Below are 14,518 nucleotides of genomic sequence, written 5' to 3'. Positions count from 1 at the left end.
TGCCATCATAGCTCCTCCCAACCATGACTCCCCCCTTTCTCTGCCTTTCCCTGTATACTGCCTCCTGCTTCCTTTTTGCCTCCTCCCTCCTTACATTCCAGCTCTGAAGTCGAACTCTGGCTGCAGAAGACAACACTAGCCAGCCATCTATCAATAAGCTACCTAAATGATCACAGCAGTCAGATTCCAATTTCAATTTTCTGTTAGAGCTCTAGAAGCATTTCTTTGTTCAGGGAAAGAGCAACATAGTGAGAAATGTTTTGAGGAATCAGATTAAATAAAACTGAACTTTTGATTGAAGTTGCAGAAAAACTGAAATCTAGAGTAAGAAAATTTAGCAGTCATGAAAGAACAGCTCAGAAAACAGCACGGAATCCCTCAGTGCCAGCTGTAAGACCTGACTGTACTGACATTGCAAGGAAATTATCAGCTTCTGGTTTGTATCTGTGATTCTCAGACTTAAGTCACTCAAGACACTCCTTTAGGTGTCTCAGAAGTGTTCAAATGGAGACAAAAAGTGCAAGAAAAGCTTGAAAATACAGAAACATGAAGCGTCTGTCTGAGAGTTGCTGGCAGAGGCTGCGTAGCATGTATACTGAGTTAGCTGCATTTTTCTCTTTTAGAAGTAAATACTGGGAATAACCAGTGTTAGAAGTTAGGTTTAATATCTTTCAGCAGTGTTTCTTGGGCTGATTCCTCTCCTTGTCACACTCGCTCTAGAGCATCAGGAGAGACACTGGTGCCACACTGATACAAAATAGTTCACTAGTCAAATCAGACCCCGTTTGGAGGCACACAGAGCCTCATTTAGCAGTCCTACATCAGGACTTATGCAGGAAGTGCTGGTTCTGCCCAGTCTAAGGTCAGGATCAGACCCATAAGTTAATTGAAACAAAATTATACCTGTTAATGATGCTGCTATTTGTCCAGCATCATCCAGCAAAGTCCCTTTGCCTGTACTACTCTGTTGCAGCAAAATAGGAGTAACATCTTTTATTCAAATATATAGTTTACTTTCAACTCAAGCTTAAGGGTTAATTTCCTGCCTGTAGGATATAGCGGTTGCTTATCTGAAATCTGGTAGAACTAGAAAATATTCACTTCTAATATCCTGTGAGCATTTGTATGAAGTGAGTAATTGCTACAAGTCATTAATCAGCCCAGAAAGGATCCTTGTGCTAGTTGGTTTTGCTTTCCCCATGGCCATAGTTTCCTCCTGATTGCCTGATAATTTGGGTTCTGTGAAGTTTCAGCAGCAACAAGACAGACTTACATAGGAAACTTAGATGTTGCAAAGCAAAACAGTACCCGGCAGGATTTACTGCTTTTACAAACAATGGCTCAACAGCCTACCTTCCAGTCTCTCATCTGAGTGCTTTAGGAGGAACATGTAAACAGATACCTGACATTTCCCTGTTTGCTGCTTCCACCAGATGAGAGTAATTCTCTACCTTTCCCTCTGCTCTGATCATTGCAGGCCCAGTAACTGCCTTGCCCATACTTCAACAAGCTGAAAAGGACCATATGGAGCCTGGTTTTACTCCTTGAGGACTTGCTTTTATCAACCTCCTCTTGAGCTGTGAAGGAGAGAGAATCACCAGATAGGTCAACCTTGATCCTGGTTTCAGTGGGCATCACAGTAATTCCTCAGTGAAGGAGAAAACTAAGGCAGACAGTACAAGCATGAAAGGGTGGCCATACTTGCACCTTCAATAGCTTCCTGGCTGTAAAAACATAGTAACTGAGCAGGCTGATAAGGGAACACACAGATCTACAATGTGAAAATGAAACCATGCAAAGGTTATTCCCACAAATTATTCACTTTATAAGAAAGGCCTGGTTCTAATTCAGTTGAAACAGGAGCATGCAGAATGGCCAGCAGGTCAAAATCATCAGGCAAGACCATTAAGCAGGCATTAAAAACTAATTATTAGGTTCATCCAAATAGTAATAATTAAATTTGAATCAATCTGTGAGCAATTAATAAAATGCAAAATAATTAAAATGGCAGTTAAATGTGAATTTAGCCACACCTTACCATTTAAAACATGTTCCTCAAATTACTGTTAAAAGGACATCTAACCATGCTACATTCTTAATGATTATGTGCAATGTCACATGGTTCTTGTTACCAAGCAAAGGGATTTAGCAATCCTGAATGTTAAGCTGTAATGCAACTCCTATTTGGCAGAACAGAGTCAAATTGCACCTCCATTCATACAGGCTCAACCTGAGATGTGTGAATGTGTATTTAACATTTAATCATTGAGCACTTGGCACAACATACCATTTAAAAAGTTCTACCAAAATAAATATATTTAGCATAGTTTTGGGAATACTAAGGCACTTCGCAATAATTTACAGTCTATAATTTAAAAATACTTCCCAAACATGTAACCATACATGGAAGCTAAGGATTAATACTTGGTTCACAAGTGATAGGCCCATTAGAATTTCACAGGGATGTGATTGTAGAGTAAGGGTTAGACTTTCAGTACCAATGAAAATAACTGAATTACTTGTTGGCTTTGTGCTGATGTGGGAGAAGAGTGCACAGATGACTACAAAGCAGCTCTGCTGGAGAGGCAGTAACTTTTAGGGAAAGGTAGCAAACAGGTAGACAACAGTAACCTCCTAACGTCTGTATGCATCACATCCACTCAAGCTGAAAGGGTATTTTTCCATTACCTAAATATAAATAAATAAACCTGTTTCTGATATATGGCTACCTATGATAGCTCCACCCTTCCACTCCTATTTTATTTTTATTGTGCTTTCAGATATCAACAGATGTAATTTTCAGTGCTGAGCCTCCAAAGAGGTTTGAGCCAATATTTCTCTGAATTATTTACATGTATGGGATAAGAGGTATCTATAAAACTGGAAACTGCAATGAGCTTTTCTAGAAATGCACCTCATGCCAAGAGAGATATAATAATAGACTCTGTTATGTTCTTTGCAGCAAATTATTGCTTTTTCCTGCTTTCAGTGCCCTTCTGTATTTCCTGAATCTCAGCAGAGTTCACAAGGATGACTGAATTGGTTCTTTCAGACTGATACCTCTAAAAAGGTTCTTTAACAGTCCACTATATCTATTTAGAGATTAAACCAGCAGATCAGTAATATTCTCATCTTCCTGAGAAAACCAGCTTATACTTTTTCATTAAGCATATTGACTGGTGTTCTGAATGGGATTAGATTTTTTAATTTTTTTTGATCACAGGTTGTTTTCAGATTAGATTCAAGCATCAAATATTCCTTTATTTGCAATCTAATGGGGAAACAAACAAACAAACAAACAAAAAACCCAAACAAACAGCAATGGAGCACTGTTCAAAAATTTCTGGGTTAGATTTGAACAAAACAAGTCAGGAACCAGGGCAGAATAGTTAGACTGGCACACCGTACCCAGGCTAGCTAGCCGTGCTGATCTACTTCTTCTAAAGCAAGAATTTTTGTGCCATATGAACATATAAGAGCATATTAACAATTAGAACATATTGAACACATAATTTAGTATGTCTGAGGATGTTTCAAAGTTCATGAGATGAGCAATGAGCCAACATAGTTTCATTTGCAGGTGAACTTGCCAATTGGTGATTAAAGCCTTGCAATGTCAGGTCTAAGATATTTCCTCAAGCGTGAAGGTCTGATTCAATTCTTATCTGGAGACACCTGGGATTCATAAGGTAGATCCTTCATGGACAACGTTCGTAGACCTGAACTGAGAACTTAATATGATCACTTCACATGGTAGGAAGTCTGCAGAGGCCCTCTTCTCTCAAGCTGTGCAAGTTTTCCTTGCTTGCAGGATGTTCGCTTAGTGTGGGTCTGCATTTGCACAGAAACCCTTGCAAGAGCAGCCTCAACATCACCACTTATGGGGAACAGGCAGACTGGCTGACAGAGATGGAATTTACCTTTCCCATGCTTCTGTGTTATGGCCTCTTTGTAGTCTGGTCTTTTAAGGGCAAGTGACTCCATGGCTTTGTGAGGATGCAGACTATTGTTCAAAGCAGATATCAGGTTCCTTTCTATCTTTTTATTCCAGTTTCATGTTTGGCCAAATGCATGGAGGCTTCTGCCTTGTTTCTAATCATCAATTTGTATGCTTTATTTGACAGAATATTTTTTTTTAACTCTCTGTACCATAGTCTAAGGGTGATATTAAAATGTCAGACAACAAATTAAATCGATGCTTCCACAGAATTTCTAGAGCTCTGGTTATTGAGAAAGAAGAAGGCAGCATGCAAATTGGTAACAAATGAAAATGGGAAAGAACATAGCAATAAACCCACAGCAAAGTTAGCCCCCATTGCTAAAAACTAAGGTTTAGTCTGCCAAAAAATTGTTAACATAGTGCTAAGGGAATATAACCACGTCCCATGAAAAGAATCCGATTAACTTTTATCTGTTCACACCTGTGGAAAAGAAATGCATTCAAGAGCAAGGATGAAGGGGGTTGGTTTGCCAGTAAAGTTAGTTTTGCCAGATATTATTTTCAATATATTTCCAGATTACCTGAAAGTCTGGCCTAGATTGCTAAGAGAACCTGGCTGCATATTTCTTGGTTGTAACACTAATGCCTTTGTATTAGAAGTGGTCCTGAACTAAAAGTCCCGACTGAAACCTTCTGAATTCCGAAGTGTTCACAGTTGATCTCCAGATGTTCAGGCTTGCATTCATGCTGGGTCTGTGCTTTTTCTGATCAGTTATTCATTAGCAAAAATGCAGGAATCCAGTCTTAGCTGAGCTGACCTGAAAACATCTATTAACACAGAAGAGCTTGAGTAATGACTTATTTTTAGCCTCTTGTATTCTGAGCATGCCCCCACTTGACACAGTTGAAGGCCATGTGCTGTTTTCTTCCTTCATTTGATTATCAGTAGTCTTGCTAATTGCACAGGTGCAGTTTTTCCACAGTGGGATGTTACAGCTGTCAGCCCAAGGAAGTATGATTTAGAAATTCTACTCGTGGTTTGTTTGGCTACTTTTGCAGCTGTCAGCATTGCTGCTTTAAGACAATAGTGGTAGGAATGTGCCTGCCTCACCTCTGCTTGTGCCTTGCTTTGTTTAAAAAAGTCTTATTGCTTCAAGGAGCCACGTTTACTGTTTATAAGAACATTTAATGAGATAATCTAGCTCTGCTTATGGATGAGAGAGTTACACCAGGCTTCTGAGAGAACACGTATCACTTAACAATGTTTTTGTTACTGTTTTTGTCATGGAATAGGTTAAAATGCAAAACAGCTGACTGTAAAATTCAGAGGTGAACATCAGTTCCTCCAATATTGGGATGTATCCTCACCTCCGAGTGGGAGTTCTGCTGTTTAACTGGTGTAAAGCTTCTGGGGGGAAAAAAGCTGTCATTTATTTGGGAGTCTCAGAAACCTACAGTATCATGAAAGGCACTGTAAAAGGGCAGTAAGAGCAGAAGACCTCCACAAAAAGAGATCAGAAAAGTTTCTAATTTGAAGGCAATGGGAGAATAACTGTAATCCAATTAACTGTACATAAGAAGCAGGTTATACTAGCCTATATCTGAGCTGTGTGAATATAGTTGGCTCATGTGTGATGCCATGTAGGTGTACCCAGGATGCTTTGAACTTCTCTCTCAGTTCACTGTGAAGTTTTTTAACCTGATCACCTATCTCCACATTTTCCATATTTTGGCAAAACATGATATGATATAGAATGCTTCGGGTTGGAAGGGGCTTTAAAAGATCTAGTCCAACCCCCTGTCATGGGCAGGGACATCTTTCACTGGATCAGGTTGCTCGAAGCCCCATCCAACCTGACCTTGGACACCTCCAATGATGGAGCACCCACAACTTCTCTGGGCAACCTGCTCCAGTATCTCACCACTCTCATTGTGAAAAATTTCTTCCTTATGTCCAATCTAAATCTACCCACTTTCAGTTTAAAACTGTTGCCCCTTATCCTGTCACTATAGGGCCTGGTAAAAAGTGCCTATCTTTCTTATAAGTCCCCTTTAAGTACTGAAAGGCTGCAGTAAGGTCTCCCCAGAGTCTTCTCCAGGTTTAACAACCCCAACTCTCTCAGCCTTTCCTCACAGGAGAGGTGTTCCAGCCCTCGGATCATTTTCATGGCCCTCCTCTGGACCTGCTCCAACAGGTCCATGTCTTTCTCATACTGGGGACCCCACAGCTGGACACAGTACTGCAGGTGGGGTCTCACAAGAGCAGAGCAGAGGGGGAGAATCACCTCCCTTGACCTGCTGGCCACGCTGCTTTTGATTCGGCTCAGGATATGATTGGCTTTCTGGGCTGCAAGTGCACGTTGCTGGCTCATGTCCCATTTTTCATCCACCGATATCCCACAGGGCTGCTCTCAATCCATTCATCCTCCAGTCTGTATTGATACTGGGGGTTGCCCTGACCCAGGTGCAGGACCTTGTGCTTGGCCTTGTTGAACCCCATGAGGTTCACACTGGCCCACTACACAAGCCTGTCAAGGTCCTGCTGGGTGGTATCCCTTTCCTCTAGAGATCAATTGCACCGCTCAGCTTGGTGTCATCCACAAACGTGCTGAGGGTGCACTCAATCCCGCTACCTGTGTCACTGATGAAGATATTAAATAGTACTGGTCCCAGTATGGACCCCTGAGGAACACCACTTGTTACTAGTTTCCTCTTGGACATCAAGCCGTTGACTGTAAGTCTTTGGATGTGGCCATCCAGCCAATTCTTTATCCATCTACCAGTCCATCCATGAAACCCATATCTCTCCAATTTAACAGCAAGAATGTTGTGGGGGACCATATCAAAGACCTTACAGAAGTCCAGGTAGATGACATCCATAGCTCTTCCCTTCTTCACTGATGCAGTCACTCCATTGTAGAAGGCCACTGGATTAGTCAGGCATGATTTGTACTTGGTGAACCATGTTGGCTGCCTCTAATTTATACATATATATATACACTGCATTCTTTACTTATGGAGGAATAGGGCTCCTTTATAGGGAACAAACACAAAGGGAGAAGATGCAATGTAATGATGAGGCCTTTCCTTCTCCAGAAGAAGAATGTAGAGAAGCTGTGGCATTATTCTGTCTAAAGAGCTTTTTGTCACCACTTCAGCCTCCAGTAGAGTCTGTCGCATTCTTCATTAATAAAATCCATTATCAGCATGATTTCTCAGGCTCACAGGCAAAATGAAAAACAATGAGAATTTCATCTAAACCTGATTGAAAGTAGTAAATTATTGAACTACCTCTGATTTTAATGAGCATTTAAATCTCTGGTATAACACTGTTGGCAACTTCAACAATCAATTCCCCAGCTGTATAAAAAAGCCTCTGCCAGGCAGATAAATGAAGAGCCTCATAAACTGATGCAGTTCAACAGCAGATGTCAGTAAGTTGACTAGAGTCACACATCTGAGACTGCTGTACCTTCAAGCTATTCATTCAAATCCATTTAGTTTATTTTCTCTGGGAAAATCTTTACATATAAGCTGCAAGTCCAGCCTGAATCAGACCAGATAAGGATACAAAATGCTTTTATTACTGGTCAGCATAAAGGCTAAAATATTTTATTCCTTCTTCACCACACTGGAAATCATTTATTACCTGGGAAGATCACAGGCACTCTGGAATGAAATACCCTGAGGATGCAATGTAGACATGTTTCTGCAGACTTCATTGATGAGGCGCACTTAAACTCTAAACCAGCATTTCCAGGGTTCTCCATAGCCACAGGTTTACCAACATCAAAAAGACAGGATCAGCTTTTAAGTCCATTCACAGCCAGACTGTGAATGGCAGCAAGTCCCATGGGGAAAGGGGAAACACAGAGCTCAGCTTAGAGTTCAGGAACCATTAATGCCTATTGGTGCATGCTGGGCCCAGACAACTGAGAAGCAGTTGCAAATCCTGCTCTAAGCTAGCTATCTGTAGACAATTTAGGATTCCTTCCTTACAAGACTCATTGATTTGTGTGTGTATATTGAAGTTGTAAGATATACTCCAAACAAGGCCTTGACCCACTTGTTGAAGAAGTAATTCTAACTGCAAATTGACCTAAATATAATACTTTTCACATAGCAAAAATTAATGGCACAATTCAGATAAATCTGGACCTGTTTCACCATTCTATATGCCCTAGCACTCGAGTTTTAACAGTAGTGTGAAAAGCATGGCCTATCTGAAACCTGTCTAGAATAGAGCAATTTTGCAGTGCCACCTTTATAATTCCAGTAAAAGTCATTTGAATGAGCCACATTCCGACATCTTGTCTCATCTGAAAGCATGGCCCTGTTATCAAAGAAGGAATCTGTCAGAAACATCATGATCTCCTTGAAATTTCAACTGTATGCTGGGATGTAGAGCCTACAAATTGTAATAGGATCACAGAATCACAGACCGGTTGAGGTTGGAAGGGACCTCTGGAGGTATCTGGTCCAACCCCCCTGCTCAGGCAGGGCCACCTAGAGCCAGCTGCCCAGGTCCATGTCCAGGCAGCTTTTGAATATCTCCAAGGATGGAGATTCCACAGCCTCTGGGGGCAGTACCTGTGCCAGTGCTCAGTCACCCTCAGAGTGAAAAAGTGTTTCCTGATGTTTGAGGGAACCTCCCGTGTTTCAGTTTGTGCCCACTGCCTGTGGTCCTGTCACTGGGCACCACTGAGAAGAGCCTGGCTCCATCTTCTTTGTACACTCCCTTCAGGTATTTATATCCATTGATGAGATCTCCCCCCACCCTGAGCCTTCTCTTCAGGTCAAACAGTCCCAGCTGCCTCAGCCTTTCCTCACAGGAGAGATGTTCCAGTCCCTTCATCATCTTTGTGGCCCTTCGTTGGACTCTTTCCAAGGTTTCCATGTCTCTCTTATACTGAGGAGCCCAGCACTGGACACAGCACTCCAGGTGTGGCCTCACCGGTGCCGAGTAGAGGGGAAGGATCCCCTCCCTCGACCTGCTGGCAACGCTTTGCCTAATGCCGCCCAGGATACCACTAGCCTTCATTGCGGCAAGGGGACGTTGCTGTCTTCTGTTCAGCTTGATGTCCACCAGGACACCCAGGTCCTGTTCTGCCAAGCTGAAAAGATACTCCCTTTTGTGTAGTGAATCTCTTTGCAGTACTATGAAATCAGAAAGTCTTTTTGTGCACCATGATAATCTCCTTAGTTTCCTATCAAGACAAAAGCATATGCCCATTAACTGAACTGTATTGCTTGCTGTGCAGTGAATACCTCACTTGTAACACAAATTGACTCACTATGTGATTGAGTTAATTTATGTTTCATACACAGCTGACTGCAGTCTGTATGCGTCTTGAGCTCTGTACTGTCTACGGCTGTTAGAAAGGGGTCTATATGCAGGAATAGGCAAAGGATGGGGCAAGAATCCCACAAAGGTTCAATCAAATAACAGCACATCATCAAATTTGGATATGGAGCTATTTCTCTGAATTGTACATCAGTCTACACATTGAATTTGCATTGTAATTGTCATTGCTCAGTGGACCTTCTTTAACAGATAAGAACAATATAGATTTCAAGAGATAAATTTAAACAGAATATTCCTATTTACCCCAACCTTGAATCACCTACTTACTTTGCAAGGTCTTTGCTACAGAGAACATCTTTCTTCCGCACATACACAAAGTGCAGTATGCCAGCACTTTCTGTGGTGTTGGCATACTTTACTCTGTGCATCTTAATAACATTTAGCGCTTGAGTAGCTCTTTCCATCTCTGGTCAGGAAGTACTTCTGCATTTTGTTGGTGGGGAAACTGAAGCACGTATAGCTTAATAGCCATCCAGAATTGCACAGTAGGATAGGGTGCAGCTGAGCCAGGAATACACGCTGGCATATTTAAAGCTAAAGTGTTTTATCTTACAACTGGAAAGATCTACAAGAATGCATGACCACTCTTCAACCATAGTAATTCAATAGCAGTCAATCACATTTCTGTGCCGCACTAACAGCCCAATTGTCTATACTGCCTCATTCTATGCTTGCAAAGAAATGTTCTAATTTAGAAGTGACCATAGAAGCAAGAGACATATGTAGCTGCAAAAAAAGGCATTTCTACCTGTATATTTTTAGTCATCAGCTAGCATTTCTCACAGTGAGTTCACAAGTCAGTGGAAGAGACCTCTTTCAAGTTTGCCCTCATGAACCATCACTGTTGGATGGAAGAGCTAGTGCAGGATTTGTCTGACAGCATTGCTGTGTTAAAGCAGGCAAGAGAGAAGCTTGACCACTTGATTTTCTTAGTGAGAATGGCATGATCCAAATTATGTACCTGTGATTCATAGGTTTTATGAAACAGTTCATTCCTGTTGTCTCTGTAGCAGGCAGGTGTAAGAGCTTTCAGCTGCATGTGTAGTGTTTTGACCCTTTCTCCCACAAGAAGTTTTTGATAATTCAATTGCCTTGGTTTGATTTTACTCCCTTGATTCAGGAAAAGATTTTTGTGGTTTGTTATGAAATTGTCTGAGCCAATAGTGGAAATGTGCAGCTTCTCCCCATAATTCTTCCTGCTGGCAATTTCCCTCCCTGCCCCCCAGCTGACTATGCCTTCTGGGCTACACCCTATCTGGAGGAGGCGTTCAGATATTATGGCAATGAGATCCACACCCCAGCCACCCATAGTTGCTTCAGTTACCCCAGAGGCTGTGAACATGCAAACATCATTCATCACTGCATGAATCAGGTTGAAGTCATAGGTGCCCATGTAGTAAGCTGTCGTGACAGGAGCTCTGGCATGTCCCAAATGTAACTTCTTTTGCTTGCTTGCTTGCAAATTCTTATTGCATGGCAATGAGAATTTAAATCTTCAAGTTTATCATGCACTTAATCTTTCCTTAGAACTAGCAAAAATGAAAGATGCAGAATAAGAATTCCAGGAATAAAACACTTTTGTTTTCTCACAACTTCTAATGCTTAATTGTCCCTGGTTCCAGCCTATTTGGAAGACCTATATATGGATAAGGTCTGCAGGTAGTAGAAACGTGAGCTGTGAATTGCTTTCTGCAGCTGAGGCAAAAGTTAGCTGGACATGCTCCAACTTTGATTACCCTATCCTCCTTTCTCCAGCCTGCCCTATCTGCCTCCAGCATCTGGCACACTTTGTCATTAACTAGGACCAAGGAGACCTTGATTTCAATATGTGTCTGAACAGTGAATAACACAACTGAACCTGATTGTGGCTTTAGGCTCTGCTGCAGTTATAATTAATGTGATGAAATAGTTAAACTGAAGTTAGTGGTGAAATGAATCCCAAAATACAGAACTATTAGCCAAGGGCTGATGGACAACTCATTTGTAAGAATGACCACAAAGCCTCTGGTGCTGCAACATCGAGGCAACTTGACAAGCCTGGTTACTGAGTTTTCTTTGTGTGTTAAAACAACGTCCAAAAACAGTGTTTCCTAAGGGTAATTGCCTTTAGTTTTAAGTGAAGATTTGCCATAGATTAAAAAATGAATTAAATAACACTTTTTATGATATAAAGATCTGAGGACAAAGTTGTATTTATACTTATTGCTACCTAATATAGACCTACATTATGGGGTTGTGTTCTAATCCCTTTGCTCTAATTAGGTGGGCTATTCCCAAAATAATGTACTCCTCAATATGAACAAAAATGGCATAATTTCCCACGGGTGCTTGGTGCTAAAATCACAGGACAGGGACTACGAGCTATATTTAGACCACATGCTTTGTTGTCTGAATTCAGGAAAATAATAAGTAATTCAGACCATCATACATTTAGTGCTGCTAGGACACTGAACCCATTAAAGTCAATGGAAAAAAGTAAGTAGGAACTCAGTCTCATATTTTGGATTCTTAGCTGAGATTTTATAGTTCCCCTCTTCACTGGAGATACAGGACCTCAGGGTCTGACAGGCTAAGGGTGGTCTGAATGACTTAAACACTGTCTCCTGAAATTAGGCTTTTTTTTTCCTTAACAACTTGAACTAATAATATATGGGAAGGAAAAGGCTTTTAAAATGTCACTCACCACTAAATGAGTGACATTTTACCCACTACTAAGATACAGCCTCTGGGAAAGCAAAAGCTTTACTTTATGATACTTTTAAATCTGTTTTTCCTCCAAGGCAGATACTTTGGCAGTAGCTCACAGCAACAAATTCAGCTGGAGTACAGTGAACAGGTTACCCACCCTAATTCTTGCAGGCAAGCAACTTCTTTGAAAGCATAGATGGGAACTAAAAAACATGTGCTCTGTTTGGCCTGTAAAACAGACCAGGAAAGATATTTAGCCTGTTGACTTGGGATTCAGGGTGTCTTTTGTGGAAGCAGAAAACTGACAAGAAGACACGGCACGCAGATGATCAACATTAATCAGAAAAACATGATCATTTCTACTCCAGGAACACAGAGGAATGAGAACGGTTCAAAACACGAGCCAGGGTCTTGGGCGTGATTTACATGCACAATCTGAGCGCACAGGTCATACTCCTTAGAGGGCATTTAATCTGATAGCAGCTTTGGTTCTAATGGCAGACTGTTCATAGAATTACCATTAATGTGATTTGTCCTGGCTCACCAATATGCACAATTTTTGAAATGCATGAGGTTTAGTTAAGAATGAAAACATGCACTAGGAGAAACATTTGTTACCATCACTCTCTTTTTCTATACTTATTCTCACCAAATTTTCTCCATGTTGAATGCTATTCCTGCTGTAACGCCAGCTGCCCAGCTGCTGTCCTTCTGTACTGCACAAGATAGTTGGTAGACATGGAAGCAGCTATACAAATGATGTAGGCACAGTCCTCTCCTAGCTCTGAAGATGGAATACATTTCAGTGTTGGTTCATACAGACTCAAAGAGGACATGGATGGAGAGCAAAGGAATATGTCTAGACAGACAACCAGCTATTGCGCTGGGCTCCATCTATCAGGAAGTGCTGAGCAAAGCCATGAGAATGAAATACGAGAGCCCTAGGGTTATAAGCACTGTAGGACAGCTTTTGTGAATGGGACATCAGTACTGTTATTATTTGTGCGAGTCCAAATATGACTTTGACTTTACCCAGAAAGGATTTACATTACTCTGTTCTAATGCCAGGTTTTATAAGGCAGCTGCTTAAGTGTGCAAGTGCAAATATGCATGCTCAGCTTTGCCCTGCTGTAAATCTCAGATTTCCCCGTGCTTCTGTTTAACATGTGTAAATTGGTTAACTGTGTGTGAGATTATGTGCAAATATTACCTGCACAAGCAATAGAGACAATCATAAAAGGTGTTTCTTACTGTAAGTCTAGGCTAGCATCTCATTTTAGCATAATTAGTATATATTTCCAATAGCATGTATGATTGGCTGAGGATCTGGCTAGTTGAAGTTTCCCATATTTATGGCAAGTGTGTTTGTTTCCACTTTTAGCATTTTGAACTACACTGTTATGAGCTTTATTCATAATTTCATTCTGAACTACCTCCTTCATTTCATTTAATTTAAATAAAGCACAAGCTTTTAAGAAAAAAACATTTTTTCTTTGTAACATAGAACATCTTCATTTGCATCCTGACTTTTCTGCCTGTTCTTCTTTGAAGACTCTTGATTCATTTAAAAAATGAAAGCAAAAACCAGAAGAAAGCTGCTTTCACATTATTTCACACATAGGCTGATTTCCAGGCAGTCATTCCCAGATGCATAATGGCTGTTCTTCCATCAGCAGACTGTGAAAATCAGAATAATTTATTTGGAGAAGGAGAGCATGTAGCCCAAGTACAAGAAGTGCTATATAAAACCAAATTTTATTCTGTTTTGTAAACACTCAGGAATATTCATGACTTTTTTTAAATGGAAAAATGAAACCTGAGAGCATAAAATTTGAGCTGAAGGCTGGTAAAGAAATCAAGTAGTAGAAGTCCCTCTACTGCAGTGGACTAAACTGGACTGAAATTGATTTGATTGCTCTGAGAACAGCAAATAATCAAAACATAGTGGTGCTATTGCTTTCATAATACTAGAGATGAACCCAACCCATGGTCTTGAGCATATACTTGAGATTTGAAGGTATTAAAACTCCATACCTGATATGTCCCTAAAAACCTGTAGAGGATATAATTTGTTTCCTCAAGATCAGTCATTATGACCAGAAGCTGCAGAACAATTTTTTGTTTTGAAAAAAACAAAAAGAATTTCAAGGTACAGCAACCACTCCTGGCAACAGCTGTGACCTGTTGATGGGGACAGGCTTTTATTGTCAAAAGATCTGGCACTGTAGTTCTGGCTTTGCCTTTTTTACTTGTGAATAATAATAATAGCAGTTGCTTCAGAGATGTTCTGGAAGGTTTAGGGTAAGTGGCCACTACAAACCATTTGTGTTCTTTATAGTGAAGACAGAATAAATGGGATTTTAACTTAGATTAGCAGCTCAAGTTCATGTTCACAGATAAGACTGCCGATCTATGACCTACTCAAAATACCTGTACACTAGTTAGTGTGGGTGAAACCCAATGAAGAGAACAGATGATTTTCAAGTATAAGCATGCATCCCCTAATGTTTAACATAGGTGATATA

The 14,518-nt window shown here is 40.7% G+C and overlaps 1 long non-coding RNA gene across 6 annotated transcripts in view; it reads left to right on the top strand.

The window, feature by feature from the left end:
* Positions 1–14,518, top strand: part of LOC128137157 (uncharacterized) — a 57,522-nt gene that overhangs the window by 31,406 nt on the left and 11,598 nt on the right. Inside the window, exon 5 of one of the 6 annotated variants that reach the window (XR_008233581.1) lies at positions 3,581–3,753. The exons of the other annotated variants lie outside the window; for them this stretch is intronic. This is a non-coding gene — a long non-coding RNA (uncharacterized LOC128137157). The remainder of the gene's footprint in view (positions 1–3,580; positions 3,754–14,518) is intronic. 6 annotated transcript variants of the gene reach the window in all.

This window comes from Harpia harpyja, chromosome Z (assembly GCF_026419915.1).
Source record: "Harpia harpyja isolate bHarHar1 chromosome Z, bHarHar1 primary haplotype, whole genome shotgun sequence".
Classification (NCBI taxonomy): domain Eukaryota; kingdom Metazoa; phylum Chordata; class Aves; order Accipitriformes; family Accipitridae; genus Harpia; species Harpia harpyja.
This window is presented reverse-complemented; position numbering and strand designations above follow the sequence as displayed.